Source organism: Eutrigla gurnardus (assembly GCF_963514095.1).
Source record: "Eutrigla gurnardus genome assembly, chromosome: 2".
Classification (NCBI taxonomy): domain Eukaryota; kingdom Metazoa; phylum Chordata; class Actinopteri; order Perciformes; family Triglidae; genus Eutrigla; species Eutrigla gurnardus.
In genome coordinates, this window is record NC_139916.1 from 28518131 (window position 1) to 28539664 (window position 21534).

The following is a 21534-nucleotide window of genomic DNA, read 5'->3' on the forward strand; positions in this document are numbered from 1 at the left end:
TAATAACATGAATAAAACTAACCTAGTTAAAAGTTAAAAGCCGAATTATAAAGATAGGCCTTTATTTCTTTCTTTTGAATTCTCACAGTTTGTTGTACTTAGATCCAACAGTAGAGTGTTTTGCAGTTTAGATGCAGCCCCAATGCTGTAGCAAACGTAGCTAAAGTTAAATGTACACAAGTCACTCAGTTGTCAAGTCACTCACATTACTACCCAGTCGTGGCCTTAAACAGAAAGATGGAAAAATGAATACATTATAAGAAGAGAGATAATGTTGGGAGTGAACATGTGATTTGTAATATTTGATGTGTGTAAACTGAGTTTTCAGTAACCAAAACCAACAAAATCCTGTGTTCAATAAGGCAAGAGACCAAGACAGTTGTAAGACTTCATAAAAGTGATCTTAAGACCGAGACCAGTCTTGATTATTTTATTTTTTTTAATCAATCAATCAATCAAACTTTATTTGTATAGCACATTTAAAAAACCACAGGGGAAGCCAAAGTGCTTTACATTGTGACATAAAAAAGAAAAGATTAAGGTAAAAGACATAAACACAAACACAAAGTCACTTTAGAAAAGAACAAACAAGAAAAGTTTTTAAAAGAGATTTAAAAACAGGAAGCGAGGGGGCCTGTCTAACATTCAAAGGCAGCTCATTCCAGAGCTTGGGTGCAGCAGCGGCAAATGCTCTGTCACCTCTGAGCTTCAGCCTTGTTTTGGGGACTGTCAGCAACAGCTGGTCGGCTGATCTTAGTGATCGGGCTGGGCAGTAAGGCTGAAGCAAATTGGATAGATAGGGTGGAGCAAGGTTGTTTATGCTTTTAAAAACAAATAACAAAAGCTTAAAATTGATTCTGTAGTACACAGGAAGCCAGTGTAGGGACGCCCGGATGGGAGTAATGTGCTCATACCTGGGGGTCTGGGTTAGCAGGCGTGCAGCAGAGTTCTGCACAAGCTGCAGATGGGCGAGGGACGCCTGGCTGATCCCTATGTACATAGAGTTGCAATAATCAAGACGAGTTGTAATAAAAGCATGGATTAATTTTTCCAAGTCAGGTCTTGATAAAATAGGTTTCACCTTCGCTATTTCACGTAATTGATAAAAACTTTTCTGTACTACACCACTGATCTGTTTCTCAATTTTAAAATCAGAATCAAACTTGACCGCCAGATTAGTGACGCAGTCTTTGAAATACAGTGACAGAGGGCCAAGGTCAACGTTGGGGGGGGGGGGGGGGGTCTCAATGAGTTTTATTCTCATTGAGACTCAGAAAATTGAGTGAGAGCCAGGCTTTGATGTCATTAAGACAGTCAATGGTCAGTGGTTGGACTGTGTAAGCATCGCTTTGTGCCAGTGGAACATAGATCTGGCAATCATCAGCATAAAAATGGAAAGAAATACTGTTTCCTAAAAACAGAACCAAGGGGGAGTAAATAAAGAGCAAATAAAAGAGGGCCGAGGATTGAGCCCTGGGGGACCCCATGTGGAAGAGGAGCTGTTGAAGACACAAAATTGTCAATTTTTACACAGAAGCTTCTGTCAGTTAAGTATGACCGGAACCAGTCAAGGGCAACACCCTTAATGCCCACGCAGTGCTCGAGGCGAGAGATTAAAATGCTGTGGTCAACAGTGTCAAATGCAACAGACAAATCTAAAAGCACTAGGACAACAGACTTACCAGAGTCTGTTGACAAAAGTATATCATTTGACACCTTCAAAAGTGCTGACTCTGTGCTATGGAGGGCTTTGAACCCTGACTGGAATAGCTCAGTGATGCCATTATCTTCTGAGAACAGTAATAACTGGTTGTAGACAACCTTCTCTAAAATTTTGGAAATGTATGAAAGATTGGAGACAGGCCTGAAGTTGGAACAGAGGGAGAGGTCAAGGCCTGTTTTTTTAAGTAGAGGGCGTACTACTGCATGTTTAAAAACCCTGGGTACTGTACCAGAGGAGAGGCTATTAATAATCTCAAGGATGCTTGGTCCAATTGTCACAAGTACCTCTTTAAACAGACGAGGGGGGATGGCATCTGCAGGGGAACCAGAGGGCTTCATATGACAAACTATATCCTCTAAAATGGAGAGGGACACCGGCTCAAACTGAGCAAATACAGATGTGCAAGGCAAAGGAATCGAAGGGTCGTAGGAGGGCTGAGAGATACAGGCTCTTGTAGACACAATTTTATCAGTGAAGAAGTGGAGGAATCTTTGACAGATTTTAAAGGTAATTGCAGTTGTTATGAGTCCTGAGGTTGTTACCACACCAACAAAGTTCAAATTTGTAAAATATAAATACAATTTAGCAGCAATTAAGACATGGAGTATTCAGTTAATCACCCAGATTTAATCTGAGGTGTTGGTGGAAGTTGCACCTGAGGCATCACGAGTGCTGCCAATTGCACAAAATACAATCAACATTTTTGGGTGTACCCAGGCGGCAACTGGTTCTGAAAAGTAAAGTGCCTTAAACTTGCATTCTCTCTGCTGGTCATCAGGAGGCGAGAGAAAATGACCCTACTTCTCCATTGATTTATTATCTCAGTAAACATTGTAAACATGTGTTTCAAGTCTTCTTCAATCCAGCATGATGTTCATTTAGTAGATTATGGTCAATTTAGATTCAAATAGACCATAATGCAGGGGATGGTATAGGGTGGGGCTACCAGTCGCTATGGTAGCGTGGTCACTACCATGGCCTCGCTATCGTCACTACCATGCTACCAATACAGTTAGCTGCAACACTTTAACACTTGAAGTTATTTTTTTTATTATTTTAAGGTTGCTGCTCGTGGTGTTGCTCTGCTGCTTGTGTTCACCAGATCCGTTGCTCCTCCACAGTCCAAATATGGTCACTACTGGTTACAAAAATTCCAAGATGGTGATGTGAAAATGTCGAATTAGATGCTTAAAAACCACAGTCCGCAAAGCAGTGGGTGACTTCTGCTCTGGGTGACCACCAGGAGATGCAAAGACATTATCATTACCAACCTTGTGTTTGATGGTGTTTCCAAACAGGACGTGCAAAGCACAGATGGAACGACGAGTCACTAATACATGCAACAATGTTAAAGAAATCATGACTGATATCATCTACTTCTAAATCGTCACCTATCAAACCAACATTTAATCTGCTATTGAAGAGTCAGTTAGAAGGTTTAGGTGGGTTTGTTCCTAAACCAGCACATGAATTATTTCATATTTTAATATGCAGCCAAGTTGAATGAAAGTAATGAATGAAAGGTGACTACTTTGACCTCCACATCATCAGTCATTCAATCATTTTACATGCTATCCATTCATTGTTGTTCATGGAAGCTGCTCGACTAAACTTTCAAGTATGTTTCAACTGGCAACTTATAATTGACACTCACTCATATTAGTGTTTGATATGATAGATGATACTGCTAAACAGCAAGAAAATACAAATATCTCATCAATAACTCCAGTTAAGAAACAGTATATTCATGTATAATATATATTTATTTCCATGAAGCCAGCAGAAGAGGAAAGACAGAAAAGTTGCACTGTGTTCACTCTAGCAATAATCATTAAAATTAAAGACAGACTTTGTGTCCTTCACCAAACAATAAGAGTCTTAAAAACATAATGACTCATCACTTCTGTCTTGACTTTCATCCTCATCATCCACAGTTTGTATGCAAGCCTCATCAGCGCAGAGCGGCGCTAAAACAATAGAAACCATAAGAGGACGCAGTGACATTTACAACCAATCCCCTCAGTGATATGAGCTCGCTGCTTCGAATATTACAGGCTCATCATTTACAGCAGACCTGAGTAGAGAACAACACAGTAGATAACAGTAGAAACCATAAGAGGACGCAGTGACATTTACAGCCACAATCCCCTCAGTGATGTCAGCTCACTGCTCCCAATATTAGAGGCCACACTAAAGGGACTGCTTACCCCAAAACACTCCTTTTGTGTTAGGAAGCATTTAACTTAACTTTCATTTAAGGGTGTGTGTGTGTGTGTGTGTGTGTGTGTTGTGTTGTAAACTCTTCTTAAAGAGTTCTTAAGGCTTCTTGGATGAGAGGCAAAACCATTAGCGGGGTTAATCATCATGCTGGAGTCCAGTTCCTCGTTTCATTTTATATGAACAATATGTAGTGTATTATAATAAATTCTTTATTGTGTACATCTATTTATATATAGTGTTATGTATATTTACCATGCAATACGGTTCTGGAGTAATGTGTTGATAAATAAACTGTACAGTTAATAAATCATCTACATCATCATCAAAAAGTGGTTACATGTGATACCTGAATAGACTATCATATCAATTAACAAAGAGTAATATACTGTATATTAATGATGTCCCGATAACAAATGTTAAGAAGACTGTTGTACAAACTCATTCATAGAAATGAGTAAAAGAATTATGTTCTCCGGCAGCATCAACATTATGTTGTCACTTTGCTTTAAGTAATGACATATCCATGATTTTAATTGAAAAATGGTGACTGTGGTTTTTAAACATGACAGAATATGTTGATATGTGATACAAATCTTGTCTCAACTAATATAATTAAGCATCTAACTGTCAATAAGTCTCCGCAAATCTCCCAGACAACTTGGAGCGTAATCCCAGTTCATTCAATTTACAGGTAAATTGCACCTAGAACAACTAGTAAAAAGGTCCAAGAATGACTGGAAGGTGCTCTACTCAGGACTCACAGAGGAACCAAACTCAAAGTTCAAACCAACAAAAGGCAGTCAGTGATATAAAAGTAATAGGGAATCAAAGATCACAAAATCACAAAAAACAGAACAGGGAAGCAGCAAAACTTCCAGGACATAGACTGAAACAAAAAGAGAAAGTGGTCTTAGATGGGAGCACTACACGAGGTCGGAAGCTGGCAACGTAGACCAACGTAAGTGACCAAAAGTGTCTGACCAGGTATGTATATATACTTGGTATCTGATTGCTGATGAGCTGCAGCCGGTGTGGTGAGTGGAGTGGCAGGAAACTCAACAACAGGCGAAAGTGAAGCTGGAGTCAATGAACAGAGCGAGTCAAAATCAAAATGAAACAGGAATGAGAGTTCAGTCCGGATAGGATAAACATACTTTAGTATTTAGTGTATTGAACTAAAAATGTCTATGTCAGGCCTTCAAGTTTTTATCACACATTACTGTATTAATTCTAGGGCACCCTATTTCCCTAAAGCCTTAAAGTAAACTCAATGTAACTTGGTTTACAGTGACTTGAAGCAGACTGGTTATTTGAATCAAACAGAAAGAGGGTTTAACAATGACAACAGTTGGTAAATATAGCAAAACTCATGAGAACCAAAAGAGAGGGAGCAATTTTAGAAATATATGTTAGAGTTACTCTAGATTATAATTAGAGTAGACAGAAAGAAATACCACAAAAGACTGAACTAAAAATAAACTATGAACTTAGGACTGTAGATATGACACCTGACACCTTGGTTGCAACAAACGTAGCAGACGAGGCTGACAAGAGTAAAGCAAAGCAGGTGATACGCAGAAAAAAGGAGACGGGAAGTCAAACAAACAGGAGGCAGAGAACTTCAAAATAAAACAGGACCAAGACCATGACAACAAATTGATCCAATATTTGCAACAAACCAGACAAAAGGTATCATGTAGTCGCTAGTTTATCAAATCATGACAGAATAAACCACCATGTTAAATTGCTTTGTGTGTGGAAACGTGTTAAAAAAAACATTTCTCACTGTGATTGTGTTTAGTTTTAATACATGTCCCGGGGCTTTCTTTTCGACAGTAAGTAACTGTCACATCACTATGGATGTATTCATATGGCCTATTTTCTTTTGTTGCTCTAGCTCTTCTGCTCAGATCTTTGGTTTTAATTATTAATAGATAACATTGTATTATGAAAAGCATAACAACAATATTTAACTTGATTGAGAGAAACGAATGAACATTCAGGGTTCAGCTTTTTTTGTTTAAATATCAATCAGTGAGTGTATCAATTATTTAAAATGGAGGATAAATTATGAAATAAAGTAGGCAATCACACTTAATGAAATCTGTTTTGATTAAATGATCAGTTAATTTAATGTGATATCATTATGCATATCAGTCTTTAATAACAAATAATTTCAGTTGGGACTCACACTTTTGAGATGATGGGAGGATACGTGCAAAGTGCGCCTAATTATATATTCCCCGGTATTTACTAAAACTGCGAGTGAGAGCACACCTCTATTTTGTGGCAGAAATTCTCCACCTCTTAAAAGCAGGTCTAAATCAGGAAGCACCACACAAATCATACTTTATCAACCATGTGAACCAGAAATCCTCGTTACAGATTAAGCAGCCATGCAATAACACAGTGACTGGACTTGATCTATGTTAAGTTGAAATTGATTGTAAGTAAAAGTGAGAAAATAAATAATCAACGAAGACTGGAACAATTCCGTTTTTGTGTTCTTTATTATTTTTTAGTAAATGGTTTATCTGAGACTGTTTGTTCAGATAGTTTTATGTTCCTGAGAACACGAGTGGTCGCAGATGAGGATGTCTCAGGTCTGGATGTCTCAGGTCTGGGTGTCTCAGGTCTGGATATCTCAGGTCTGGATGTCTCAGGTCTGGGTGTCTCAGGTCTGGGTGTCTCAGGTCTGGATGGAACGTCGGAGGTCCTCTGCATCGCTGCAGAGCGATCGTTCATCTCTTGCTGGTGGCGACATCATTTGGTTGCCACTCTGACAATTCCATTAATTGCGCAAACCAGTTATTGGTGTCAGGATGCCTCTCTTGAACTGAATACCTAAAAGACTAAGGACATGTGTATTGACTTTAGGCGTAATGTCATTAACTATGTAAAAACTAGTATCAATGGTCAGGAGGTTGTTAAAGAGTACAAATATCTAGGATCCATTATTGATGATAAGTTGTGTTTTGGGACAAATACTAATTTGCTTTGCAAGAAAGGCCAGCAGCACCAGTATTGCCTTAGAAAGCTGGCCAAGTTTAATGTGGACAAGACCCTGATAACCCTTTTCTACAGGTCCTTTGTTGAGTCAGTTGTCACCTTCTCCTTAATCTGCTGGTATGGGTCTATCACCGTAAAACAAAGACAAAAAACTCCCTTTCCAAGATAATTATATATATATATAATATATATATATATATATTATATCGTTTTTTTTATTGTGTGTGTGACTTGGTTTTGTATACTATATACTGCACAACTATAAAGTATTTTGAACTTGAACTCCTTGTGTGGACTAACTCTCTCTTTGTCCCTTGACGGTGTTCTGGTTAATCAACAGCAATGAGGTCGTTGTCTGTTCTATATTTAGGACAAAAGATCACATATTAATATTCACTAATATACAGAACAGCTGATATCAAATATAATAAGAACCTAATGGAGCTTTTTCACTCTTGATATTTGTTTAAAACAGTTACAGATTCAATTCTACGAGTCAATAATCTAGAATAAATACACTTTTACACTCTGAGGATGATTCATGCAGTGTTTCTTTGAATGTTAATGCTCCAGTCAGATTTCGAAGGGATGATTATTACCCAAATGATGATGGTGGTATCTGATGATTGAGATAGTGTTGTAGTACTCGAGATCGGTCTTGGTCTCGAGGCCGGTCTCGAGACCATTTTTTTAGGTTCTTGGTCTCGTCTTGGTATCGACGGCATTTTTACTCGGTCTTGTCTCGGTCTCGGACCGGGCGGCGTCGGGTTTTTTGAACGAGACCGGTCGAGACCATTGCTGATAGGCTTTCTGTCCATGCTTTACTGATAAGAGTGAAAAAGGACCTTCTCAAAACAGCTAATCATAACTTAAAATCAATGGTAGTGTAACGATTTCCCCCAGCTGCAGCTGCAACCTGCCCGGTGTCAGTGTGAGAGAGTGACACACCCCCTGCGCACAGAGTGTTGTTGTTTTTTTTTTCCTGCGCACGTGGAGACGACGCCTCTTTTAAAGTCTATGGGAGTCGACAGGAGGAAGGCGGCTGAGAGATGTCTGCCAACTCGGCAATTATTAAATTTGGCTTCACTCTCCACAAGGAGTTCATTCAAGGAGGTAAACGAAAGCACTCAGCCGTGTGCACATTTTGTAAAGTCCTCCTCACTGAAACGGCGGGGACCACTTCAAATTTTTACCGTCACCTGGAGAGGAAACATAGAGACAGGTAAGCTAATAACAGTTAGCCATGCAAAGTTTAACATTAGCTACACGTTATATCAAAAGTCTGGTAAATTTCAACTCCCCCATCCAGAGAAAATAAGCGAAAAAATAAGCTTAACTCTTTCCATGGTCATTTTAGGCATTTATTTGCTAATTTTCAAAGCACTATATTAGGCTACAGCTAAGTTAGCTTGCTAACGTTTTTTTTTTTTTTTTTTTTTTAACTCACTCGCATGGCTTTGTTGTCACAAGCACAATAACAGAACAACATCAATAAATGGGTCATATTTCTTCCCCAAAATGTGTGACATGAGGCTTTGTCAAGTCAAACTGGAGTTGTGTGTGTTAGTATAGAAAGAATAAGCATTGAGGAATAGCCTAATGTATAGGTGAAATATTAATCAGGGAAAATTAATGGTTTAAAACACATTGTTTCAAAAGAAGTATAGCTTACGAACTTACAATAGCATTTAGCTTCAAAAACAAATTGCACATTAAATCTGTTTTCATTATGTGTATTATTTTTGAACGAATAGCTATAGCTATGGCAGATAATTTTAAGAAACAACAGTCAAAGAAAATAGACAAACTAGAGTGACAGACTCCTCAGTTAAATAATTTAATATTTGTTTGATAAATATATACGTATATATATATAAAAAAGCTTAATTCAATATACTCAAAACATGGTAAGTAAGGCTAATGCATGAAGTTTAAAAGCAGTAATTAAAAGTGATGTTTAATTTTATTTTATAAAAAAGTGAATGAGTATCACAGTGATGCATGGTGTGTTGTGTTGGTACTAAGCACAAATATATCTATATTTCTGTCTGTCTATTAATAGATAGATAGATCAATGTATATAGATTCATGTATTGTTTCCTGTTTAGAGTTTTCATCAAAAAGCACCTAACATGGCATTGAAAATCTAAAGGCAAACAAAATTAATAAACTAAAATACCGGTAGCAACTAAATTAATTAAATTTGAACTGCAAATAAATTAAATTACTTTACTAACCTTTTTTGGGGAAAAAAGGGAGGGGGGGACAGGATTTGAATCTAGTGTACTTATAAGTGGAGAAAGCACTTCTTCTTTTTTTAAATCTACATATTTTTTTGTTTAATATTTGCATATCAATTAGGAAATTTGACATACTTTGACACCTTTTCTCTCTGCATAACTTAAACCATTATTTCAGAGAATTCTCTCTTGGTGTTTGTTTCACCATATCATTTTATTTTCCCTAAATTTAAGGTTCCTGGACTACAAGGCAGGACAACAGACAGATGCGACACAGCCAACTATCTCTTCCTTTGCCCAGAAAGTGCAGCTCTACAGTCTACAGTCCCCACGGCAGCAAGCCATCAGTGAGGCCATTGTCAAAGATTTGATAATTGGGTGTTGTCTGCCGCTGTCCCTTGTGGAAAATGAACATTTTAAACACTTTCTTGAGACTGTGGATTCTAAGTACACACCAATCTCAAGAAGAACAATTACTGAAAAATATATACCAGTTTTGGTAAAGCAAGTTAAGGAGACAGTTTTGGAGAAGCTGAAGAAAAAATCAACAGTGTCCTTAACTACTGACATTTGGTCTGATCGCAGACTTCGCTCCTTCCTTGGAGTAACAGCTCATTTGTGCAGCAAGTCAAAGGATTGCTATGCCCTCGAATCCTTCCTGCTTGACTGTAGACGTTTCCCAGGCAAACATAGTGGAGAGCGAATTTTCTCTGCCTTTGAGGAGATCACTGAAGAATATGGTATCCGTCAGAAGATCAGTTATATTGTGACAGACAATGCTGCTAATATGAAGTGTGCTTTTAAAGTTCGCATGCCACAACAGCAGTCAGATGACAGCGAGAGTGAGGAGGAAAACCTTGATGATGAGCACCTGTGGGAGGACATGAATCCTATGGAAGACACAGAGCCACCCTGGTTATCAGGTGAACGTATTTCTTGTTTTGCTCATTCCCTGCAATTAGTAGTAAATGACGGCATGAAGGAAGTTAGAGCTATCTCTCGCGCCATTGCCAAAACATCACGCTTCTCAACTCTGTTGCACAGCAGCGCATTGTTCAGAGACAAGTTTGAGGCTGCATTAGACTCTACTAAGACTATTCCAGCTGCAAACAACACTCGGTGGAACAGCACTTTCAAACAAGTGCAGGCCCTCACAACTCTGGACCATAAAGCTCTGACTGAAATGTGTAGCAAGGATTATGAAGAAGTGGTATTCAGCACTCGTGAGTGGAACCAGCTCAAGGAGTTGACCTCAATTCTCGCACCGTTCTCGGAGGCAACAGACCTGACAGAGGGAGAAAAGGCAGTTACCATTAGCATGGTGGTACCAACTGTTCTGGACTTGCATACACATCTTGTGAAGATGGAGGAGACACGAATACAGTGTCGGCCTATAGTAAAGGCCCTCCGTCAGTCTCTGATGAGAAGATTCAGTGGAATCTTTGCCAAAACAAACATGACCGAAGACAGTGGGGGAGAGGAACCGTTCAGCCACAATGTGTACTTTTTGGCTACAATGCTTGACCCACAATTTGGATTAAACTGGGTGGATCTGGATGTTGCAAATGGGCAAAATGCACCAGCAACCAAGAGCTTCAGAGAGGATCTGAAGAAAAAACTGACAGGTAGGCTATACACACGTACATTTTACATCAAAATTCTAATTTAGCCTTGTAGTGGAATTTATTAGGTTTTAATTTCATATTGTAAAACTCTGATACCATCTTTGTAATTCACCTTTAGAGAATAAGCTTGTTCTAAACAACATATTGTTAAGTTAATTATTTGATACCTGCTGACACTGTATCACTGTTTCTTTCTATCTAATTCAGTAATTTTCTTTCATTTGCTTGTATTTTTCAGACACTTTGATCTCTGAGGTTGAGAACTTGATGGACAGTGAGGGTGAAGAGTGCGAAGCCGGAGCCACAGATGGAGATCCATCCAGTGATTCACCTCCAGCCAAATGCCCACGCCTTCTTACTCGCTACAAAGCTCTCAAAAAGCGCAGCTCAGGCCAGGGTTCAAGCATCAGTACACAGATAAGCAAATACTTTGATGCCATCCAGGACACTGACACTGACAATGCACTTGTCTTCTGGTACAAAAACCAAGACAGATTCCCACAACTCCACAACTTGGCACTGAAGGTGCTGTCAGTACCCGCATCCTCTGCACCAGTTGAGAGGGTTTTTAGTAGAGGAGGCATCATCATGAGACCCCATCGTGCACGTTTAGGTCACAGAATGCTGCAGTTTCTCATGTTTCTGAAATGCAACCAAGCTCTTCTTAAATCTTAGCTTAAATGGAAAGAAACTGTACCTTTGAGGTCTTCAGCAACAAGCCCTTTATGAGTTTACTGTTATTGTTGAGCTCAGACTTTTAGGGGTGATTTGTTACCACATGATGTTCAGGCTTGGCATTACATCATTTTTAGTTCAACTGTTCCTGATTAATTAATGTTGTAATTTCATGAAGGAAAGACCAATGTTCAAGAATGTTAACAAAAAATACCTTACTGAAATGTCATCTTTTTCACACAGCTCATTTAATTTAGCTGGTACCGACTCTTTACTTTTTAATTCAATTTTTTCTCTCTGAAATGAAAGGTTTATTGTGACTTGTTAGGTCAATGCAGTTTTGATAATATGAACTTTTTCAAAAAAGTGAAACACGACACGTTTGCTATGACTTGAGAATTATTTCATTCATTGTGCTGCTATGAAAACAGCACAAAGATTGTTTTTGTTGTTGCATTTATTTAAGAGCAAACTTAAATTAAATTTATTTTTAAAAAACTCCCATTTTGTTGTTTTTCCTTTGATATATATGGTCTTGGTCTTGTCTCGGTCTCGACCTCTAAAAGTCTTGGTCTTGTCTCGGTCTCGACCTCTAAAAGTCTTGGTCTTGTCTCGGTCTCTGTACTCTCTGGTCTCGGTAATGTCTTGGTCTCGGTTGATGCGGTCTTGACTACAACACTAGATTGAGACTCACAAACATTTCTTCAAAGAGCAACCTTTAGATGTCTGACAAATTAGCAAAAATCTGCAGGGAGGAGGTTTAATTTTAATACTAGCTAATCAGCATGCAGGGAATGTGGCATCACCTGACACATCAACTAAATATTTCCAAACTAAATGAAGCCACCTGAAAATATGTTGTGAAAAGTAGGCGTGGAGGGAGACAGGGTTTTGTAGTGATGGTACAGGAAGGATATATAGAGTAGAGTTCACCATAAAATTGTCAGGCGTAAAAAAACCGAACTGAACCCACAATGCAGATCAACGGAAATTTAATTAAACAAAGGTTCAAAAAAGGGGGAAACAAAAGGTGTCCGACGACAGGGCTGGGCGAGGCAGGGCTGGGGGCAGGCAAATGGCAGGGCTGGAGGAGAAAACACAAAAACAGGTGAGCTAAGGTCAGAACAGAGAGGCAAAAAATGCTTGATCTCAACGTCAAGGAGCCGAGTAGCGTTACCACGAGGGTGAAACAACGAACTGGCGATGAGTGGAGGGAGAGACCGGCTTAAGACTGCAGTGGAGATCAGGGAATCAGGTAGATGAGCAGCAGGTGTGCAGAGGGTGGATGCAGTAGGTCCTGAAGGCCCCGCCCAGCCCGGGGGGAAAGAAAACACGGACAAAGAGCAGAGAAGAACTGGATCCGGACAGGATCAAAAATGACAAAAATAACAGCTCTAAATAATAATACATTAGCAGTGTAAATTAGACTTCCTCGTGCCAGTGACACAGAACTAGATTAGACACTAATGACTGAAGACGTGCCAACGAAGTACGGCACATTTACATTCACACATGGTAGTCACCGGAATCCTCTTAGAGAGGAAATAAGGTTTCATCTCATTCAACTTTGTGTGTGTGTGTGTGTCTGTATGTGTGTGAGTTATTGTGTCAGGAGGTTGAAAGAGATGATATTCAGGGTGAAAAAGTTAAAGGAGAAATCCGGTCAGTTTTGACCCCATGTCCGTTGTCCTCAGGGTCATCCCGACTTATTAGAAGCAAAAAACCCGACAAAAATTGACGTTGCCTAGCCCGAGATCTGTACCTGCCTGGCAGCCTTCCAGACTCGCTACAATGCTAACCCATTGGGGCACCGTTGTATCTGCTTTCCTGGGCCTCAGAAAACAATTCCAAGACCTATGCAACACAGGTTGGGTCCGTACGAGACACCACGGCGCTCATTTAGCACAAATAGTGTGGCAAAACGACATAAATATGTGTGTTTTAGCATGAAGTTACTCACCTCAAATCACCCCGTAGAGTAGACATTAGCAGTAGACAGCCGAGCGCCTGTCGTCCCTCCCAGTCACCGCAGAAACGAAAACGTTTTTCACGTGGTTTTGATTTTGTATCCATAAAGAAACGACCGAGCAGTGCAGTCGTCCTGTCCGTAATAATTCCATGAAGATGTTTAGTCCATATGTATGACTGTTACAACATAGCAACATAGCTTCAGCTAGTAACGTTCCGGGCGCTCGTCTGTCCCAGTCACCGCAGAAACATAGCAACGATAGCTTACAGCTAAACAGTAGCCGGGAGCCAAAACAATGGAAGTCTCGCGCAAGTTCCCGTCTCCCGACGTCCTCACTCTGGAGCTGTTTTCAAGCCACTAGTGACAAACTTCTTTCCATCGAGTAGTGCCGTCATGTCCATATGACAGTGTAACTGGCGCTAGCCTACATAGTAATATTGCTTAGCCTTTGTGACAGTTGAAGCTGCTACAGCGACAACAAATCTCGCGCAGTCTCAGTAGGCTAGTTGTGTTGACGGAATGAGTGAGAGTCGCGTGTCGCGTGTAGCGCGTGCAGACTGCAGTCTCTCATCAACAGAGTGAGAACAAAGTGACCCTCGCGCGACTGTCCAAGATGTTTCACTGTACTGGCTTGAAAACAGCTCCAGAGTGAGGACGGCAGACGGGAACTTGCGCGAGACTTGCATTGTTTTGGCTGCCGGCTACTGTTTAGCTGTAAGCTATCGTTGCTATGTTGTAACATAGCAACGTATGTTATATATATGTTATATGGACATAGCAACATACGGACATAACGGCTTCATGGATTTATTACAGACAGGACGACTGCACTGCTCGGTCGTTTCTTTATGGATACAAAATCAAAACTACGAGGAAAACGTCTTCGTTTCTGCGGTGAGTGGGACGGACGAGCGCCCGGCACGTTACTAGCTGAAGCTATGTTGCTATGTTGTAACAGTCATACGGACGTAACAGCTTCATGGATTTATTACGGACAGGACGACTGCACTGCTCGGTCGTTTCTTTATGGATACAAAATCAAAACTACGTGAAAAACGTCTTCGTTTCTGCGGTGAGTGGGACGGACGAGCGCCCGGAACGTTACTAGCTGAAGCTATGTTGCTATGTTGTAACAGTCATACATATGGACGTAACATCTTCATGGATTTATTACGGACAGGACGACTGCACTGCTCGGTCGTTTCTTTATGGATACAAAATCAAAACTACGTGAAAAACGTCTTCGTTTCTGCGGTGAGTGGGACGGACGAGCGCCCGGAACGTTACTAGCTGAAGCTATGTTGCTATGTTGTAACAGTCATACATATGGACGTAACATCTTCATGGATTTATTACGGACAGGACGACTGCACTGCTCGGTCGTTTCTTTATGGATACAAAATCAAAACCACGTGAAAAACGTTTTCGTTTCTGCGGTGACTGGGAGGGACGACAGGCGCTCGGCTGTCTACTGCTAATGTCTACTCTACGGGGTGATTTGAGGTGAGTAACTTCATGCTAAAACACACATATTTATGTCGTTTTGCCACACTATTTGTGCTAAATGAGCGCCGTGGTGTCTCGTACGGACCCAACCTGTGTTGCATAGGTCTTGGAATTGTTTTCTGAGGCCCAGGAAAGCAGATACAACGGTGCCCCAATGGGTTATCATTGTAGCGAGTCTGGAAGGCTGCCAGGCAGGTACAGATCTCGGGCTAGGCAACGTCAATTTTTGTCGGGTTTTTTGCTTCTAATAAGTCGGGATGACCCTGAGGACAACGGACATGGGGTCAAAAATGACCGGATTTCTCCTTTAATCCCAACCTCAACTGTATTAGTCACACACACACACACGCACACACACACACACACACAGTCGAGGTGACTCTTGAATCAGCTGCTGTCTCTCTGGTTCATGAAGCAGTCAAAATAAATCAAGATGTCATTTCCAGTTAGTTTGGGTCTCTTCAGTTCTGATTCATTTTTCTATTTTATTCTGATTCATATGAAAAACAAAGATAACGCCATTTGTATCATATTTGATACACAACATTCTGCGACCTCTGTCATCCGCAAGACCTGTTGTATACAATCTGACGTATGGTATCTGCCACCTGGTGAATCATTCATGCACCTTGACCTTTAAATACAAAATCTAAAATGGCCACCCTCATTCATAGACCTGCAGACTTTTTGCGCAGAAAAAAATTGCAGAAATTGCTAATAAAGTTAGCATATCGTTAATATCTTTAATATGAATATTTGCTGCATTGAAGCAATTTATTTGCTCATGCTATATTTCCTCCAGCATCTCCGATGTCCAACGTACCCTTATTGCTTGATGTGTCGCCATTTCCAAAAGTTATAAATTAGATTTGTCTTGCTCTGGCTACTGTGTTCCTGCTTGGAAATTATTGAAATTATTGAAAACACAAATTGCCATCGAGGCCCCCCAAGTTTTGTTTGTGTGTGCATGAAGAGAACAATCAAGGACGTTAGAACGTAAATGTGTGTCGCACCAGTAACCGAGCTGTTAGAACCCCCGGTGGCAGAGTACACTACAATTACCAACACCAAATGCACATGGAACCCAAGTTCTGGATCTGCTCCAGAGTTGTGCCTAAAGTCTCTTAAGGAAGTTTTTATCACCACTGTCGCTGTAACTCTTGCTCCTGGAGATGATGGGACTCTGCTCTAGTCCTCAACACGCTCAATCTGAAAAGTGTCCTGAGATAACCTTTGTTGTGATATGGTACTATTAATAAAATGTAATTGTATTATTATGTTGGTCAAGCTGAAGGCAGAATCAGCCACAATCAGAGCAGGTGTGTCATCTCCTTGGATGTTCCTGCTGACTGGAGGGGGGAAAGAGCCATCCTCCACTTTGCAGCACAGATGAGAACCCTCAAAACATATGCATCGTGGCACTTCCCTGACCAGCCAACATCAGAATCAAGGAACTTATAAGTGTGGTCTCCAAGTCCTTGAGGAACACTGTCCTTTCCTTTTATAGTATTTGGTGGGATAGCCAGTGACTGGGATGTACATAACATCCAAAACACCAGCACACATTGGGAATCCTGTCTGCCTCTCAAAACCTATAATGGTGGCTTGGTCTTCAGGGACAGATTTTAGCCTCTTCACAAAACCCTCCTGAATTTGCTCAGTGTCTCACACACCTCCCAGAAGATGTTAACAGCTGTGCTGGCTCCGAAACCAAACAGGTTGGCAACATCATGGAATTCAACATTACTGGCAAGCTTGTAGACAGTAATTGCAAAACCTCTTGTCTAAAGGTACTGGATCCAACATGTGTGTTGTTTGGGGGTTGGTGTATGGTCCCAGCTGGTCACAAAGGATAATGAAGGCCTCTATGGGCATTCGGAAGTTTAGATACCAATCTTTCTTAAGATCTGTTTCCCAGAAGAAATGCCCTCTCTCCCGTGGCGTCCTCTTAATGTACCACGCATTTTTTTACAAAATGGAGTGAAGGCAGTCAGTGCAGACATGTCATCAGTTTGTAGTGTTGACATTTTCTGCATATTTCTATTGGACAGGGAACATGTTGATTGGTGTTTTGAACGTGGTTACAAATCAATCAACATTCAATGAAATTATGTAAGGATAGGCATACATTTTCTTACAAATTGAAGTACTGAAACACCATTGACATATGAATGGTGTCATGCCCAACCTATTAAACAAATTGAGAATACTACATTTGGATTTAGAAATGAACTGTATTCATCATCAGGATGGTAAATTAACTGCATGGTTATGTGGGATGTGGCATTTACCTTGAATTATCAATGTGAATGCCCTGGCTTGCTTTTATATTGATTCGAAAGTGTGTGGTCAGGGTTAGGCCTAACGTTACTATTAAGATGTAAGAAGAGATGTATTCACCTGAGAACAGTGAGAAGTGAGTAATTTTTTTCACATGGATTTTTAGTATACCATTGAATAATGACTGAATACATAAGCTTAAGCAACAAAATATTGTTTATTTTTGTTCAACCAAGTCCAACAGACCAGTGCAATTTTTGCCATTAAGTGTAGCAATAGCATATTAAGAAATATAGTACATTTCAGAAATTCAGGTAGCCTATAGGTAGGTAGACCTTCTGTAAACTATAACACGTTTTTTTTTAAGTAAAACACAATACTTTCAAGTACATTCAGAACATTGGAAACCCTGACTATTAGAAAACATCTCTCTGTTAGCGAGGGTTAACCCTCTGACGCTAGCTACCATGCTAGCGTCCACGCTAGCTGTTATATGTTTTGCATTGAGGTGATACTTGAGGCTCGATGTGCTGCGGTGATATGCAAATTCCTTGTTGCAGAGCTTGCGCACAACCATGCTCTTATCGACGCTTCCATATGTTTGTTTTCTATAACAAAATTTCCCATCCACGGTGGTTTGTTGCTGTCTGAAGTCATGAACGCTAGTTGGTGCTCCAGTATAATCGGTCCGCCTGAAACTCATCCAGTGAGAAACGTTCCGCGGTGCAAAAATACTGTAAGTGCGATTAAAATGCGTCAATTTTTTTAACGCGTTAATTCAGATTAATTCGTTAAAAAAATTGACGCATTTTAATCGCACTTACAGTATTTTCACTTACAGTATGTTAAAGTCCCGGCCCTAAAAAAAACACAACCTCCAATTTAAAATAGAATTAGGACTTAATACATATTGGAAAAAATGTGGGAACTGGAGGCAGTCTAATGAGTTCTCATGTTTAAAGTGTGTATTACAGGCATTATTGTCTGTATTGCAGATTTTCTGTGTGTTTTCTTGAAATGTATTGAATTTTAAATTCAGAATCTGCACTTGCACCACCTTTGGAAAAGCCAGTGTTACGAAAAACTCCCAACATATTATATAGAAAATGTGCATTTTCCCTGATAATACAGTATTATTCCATTACCCATTCATAATATTTATCAATATTTTTTTTAATTTATTATTTAATTTGAAAACCCGGAACATCTAAGAAAAAGCATTGACAAATTTGCTGAAGCTGGGGCCGACATCAGGATTAACCATGCAGCTGGCTTTTTGAAAATATCTGCAAAGTTTTGAAGGTGCCAAATACTTCAATAGAAGTAAATACTTTTTCTGTAGAGCACCTGCTCCCCGGCTCCTCCTAGCTGAGTGCCTGGTGTCCCTGAGCAAGACACCACACCCTAATTGCTTCTGACGAGCTGGCTGTCGCCCTGCATGGTTGACTCCGCCGTTGGTGTGTAAATGTAATATATAATATAAAACAACTTTATATATGTCATGCCAACATTCCTATAAGACATCAATACCTCTCAAACCCTCATGGTCAAACATATGAGGCAATGCATGTTTTTTTATTTTCTGCCGTTGGAATTTGAAAGTTATCTCTGTTATGTATGTAAGCCCATTTTAACAAAACAGGCTTTTAATATTACAGATTACAACTCTTAAAGGGATAGTTCGGAATTTTGGACATAAGACCTATTTTCCAACTCAGCCGGTGTGTTCGAGACGTCTGGAGAAGTTTTCAAGACATTTCATTCAGTTCTTTTAGTTGCCGAGTTCGCTTGTGCTATGGCTAGCGCAAGTCAATGGTTCTAGTTAGCCAGGCATTAAAAACAGTCTTGCCCACTCCATAGTGCACCCGAGGCAAATAAATTAAAACACTAGACTGTCGATGTACATATCTGTGTTGATAGAATAATATTTGAAACAAAACTAACCTCGCATCGCATGAATCATCCATTTTTTGAGGGACTAGTTTCTCAGCAGCAGCGGAATTTTACTTTGCTCCGTCGGACTCAAAACTCTAAGACGCTCGGTATCCAGCCGGTAAATACACACCTAAACACCGCCGATTTGTCGGCCCTTAAGCCCCCAAGGCTGTCTGAAAAGCCCTCGGAGCTCACTCAAACACCGGGCAGCACACGGCCCTGCGAACCCACAATTACACACCGCGAACCCGAACCTCTGCTCCGTCCGGTGAACCGTAAACCCTCGGGGGCGTTGCAGGGAATCCCTCCGGTAAATACACACCTGAACACAGCCGAATTGTCGGCCCTTATGCCCCCGAGGCTGTCTGAAAAGCGCTCAGACCTCACACAAACGGACTCAAACCTCTAAGACGTGCCGCCCGAAATACTGGCCGTAAATAGGCAATCGAACCGGGCCGAATTGTCGGGCATCATGCCCTCAGACCTGGATGAAAAGCGCTTGGACCTCACGCAAACACCGGGCAGCCCACGGGCCAGCCAACCCACAATTACGCACCGTGAACCCGAACCTCTGCTCCGTCCGGACAACCGTAAACCCTCGGAGGGATTCCCTCCTGGCACCACCAGTCTCCGTTTGTTCGGTCCCGGTTCTCAGCTCCAGCGGGGGCTATCTCGGTCTCCACAGACGCTCATTCACGTTCTGCCCTTTGAGCATCCCTCTTGCGCAATTCTTCCTCTGTATATTCAGGCTCGTACAGGTACGGTTGGGTTTGGGTGGAAAAAAACTCCTCATCAGAGTCTTCAAAAGTTTCAGTATATTTTCCAAAAGTGTCCATTTCTGTGAGATTGAAGAAACTAGCACTGCAGGCTACTCTGCGTCTGTAGCAATGACAGCAGGTAAACAAACTATTATAGAACCGGTAACTTATAAGTGCTAGGTGATATCAGTCCGCCGCTGCCATAGCCTACTAGGAAGTATGACACGCTGCTGCTGCTGCTTCTAAGACATAAATCCTTAAAAATGCAAGGTTGGTTTTATTTCAAACATTCTATCAACACAGATATGTACATCGATAGTCTGCCGTTACAATTGATTTGCCTCGGGTGCACTGTGGAGACGGTATGACTGTTTTTAATGCCATGCTAACTAGAACCATTGACTTGCACTAGCCATAGCACAAGCGAACTTGGCAACTAGAAGAACTGAATGAAATGTCTTGAAAACGTCTCCAGACGTCTCGACACACCGGCTGAGTTTGAAAATAGGTCTTATGTCCAAAATTCCGAACTATCCCTTTAAAGTCTACAGTATCCCATCATAGATTTTCTAAAAGTAGTTAATTGTTCATTTTAAATGTATGTCTTGTATTCAGGAGATTATTTCTTAATGAACCAGTTTTAATTGTTTGATTGTATGTAGTACAGGGTTTTTTTATCAGTATATCTCTAGCCCCTTTTACATTGTTTTTGGTTTTGGGAGTATCACCCCGTTATTCTGCACTATTGTAATTGTACAAGGTCCTGAGATGGAAAGGGGTGTACGTTCTGCCTCTGAGACGGCAACAAGTGTAGTCACAGAGCCGTAACAGAGGCGAAACAAGGCAAGCCTCTTTGTGAAAGGAGAGAGCTGGAAAGCCGCAACAGACAGTGATGCTTTGAAGACGTGTTACATACAAGACTCGCCACCGGGGGATTTAACAAGCTCAGAAAGTTGATCCGAAGAAGGTAGAAAGCCAGCCTCTCTGAATCCGCAAAGCCGGGATGCTTTGTAAAAGGTGACACGATTGCAACGTTACGCCAAGTTCTTTATAAACGGTGCGATTGCGGGATATCAAGGGCTCTTCTTTCCATGATCATGGCTCAAACCCCCATGTCACTTGTTTTATTGTTGAGAGAGAAGTATTTCAAAGCATTTGGGCATGCTAATGTGTTCTCTGAATACTAGCATACTTGAAGGACTTGGAGGAGAATGGTATTGTAGTATCAGATGAAACAGCAGTCAAAGGAACCTTGTATTGCATTGCTGGGGATAATTTGGATTCTCATTGTATTGGTGACTTCACTGAAAAGTTTCAGTAGCTCACAATAATTCTGCAGGTACTGCCTAATATAATATATAATAGAGCTGCAATTCAGCTGTTAATCACCTCCAGACTGAAGATACACCAGATGTGGACATGACTTCTTTGAGGGTGTTTTGTCTTATGATGTTGCGCTCTAAGTGTTTCATAAAGAAAGAGGGATGGTTGACTTCCTCCTCTCTGAATCGCTGTATTAAACCAGTCTGATGCTTCTACAAAGCCATCTGAGGTCAGCCCTCAAGCTGCTAAACTCTCAGGACAGACCATACAG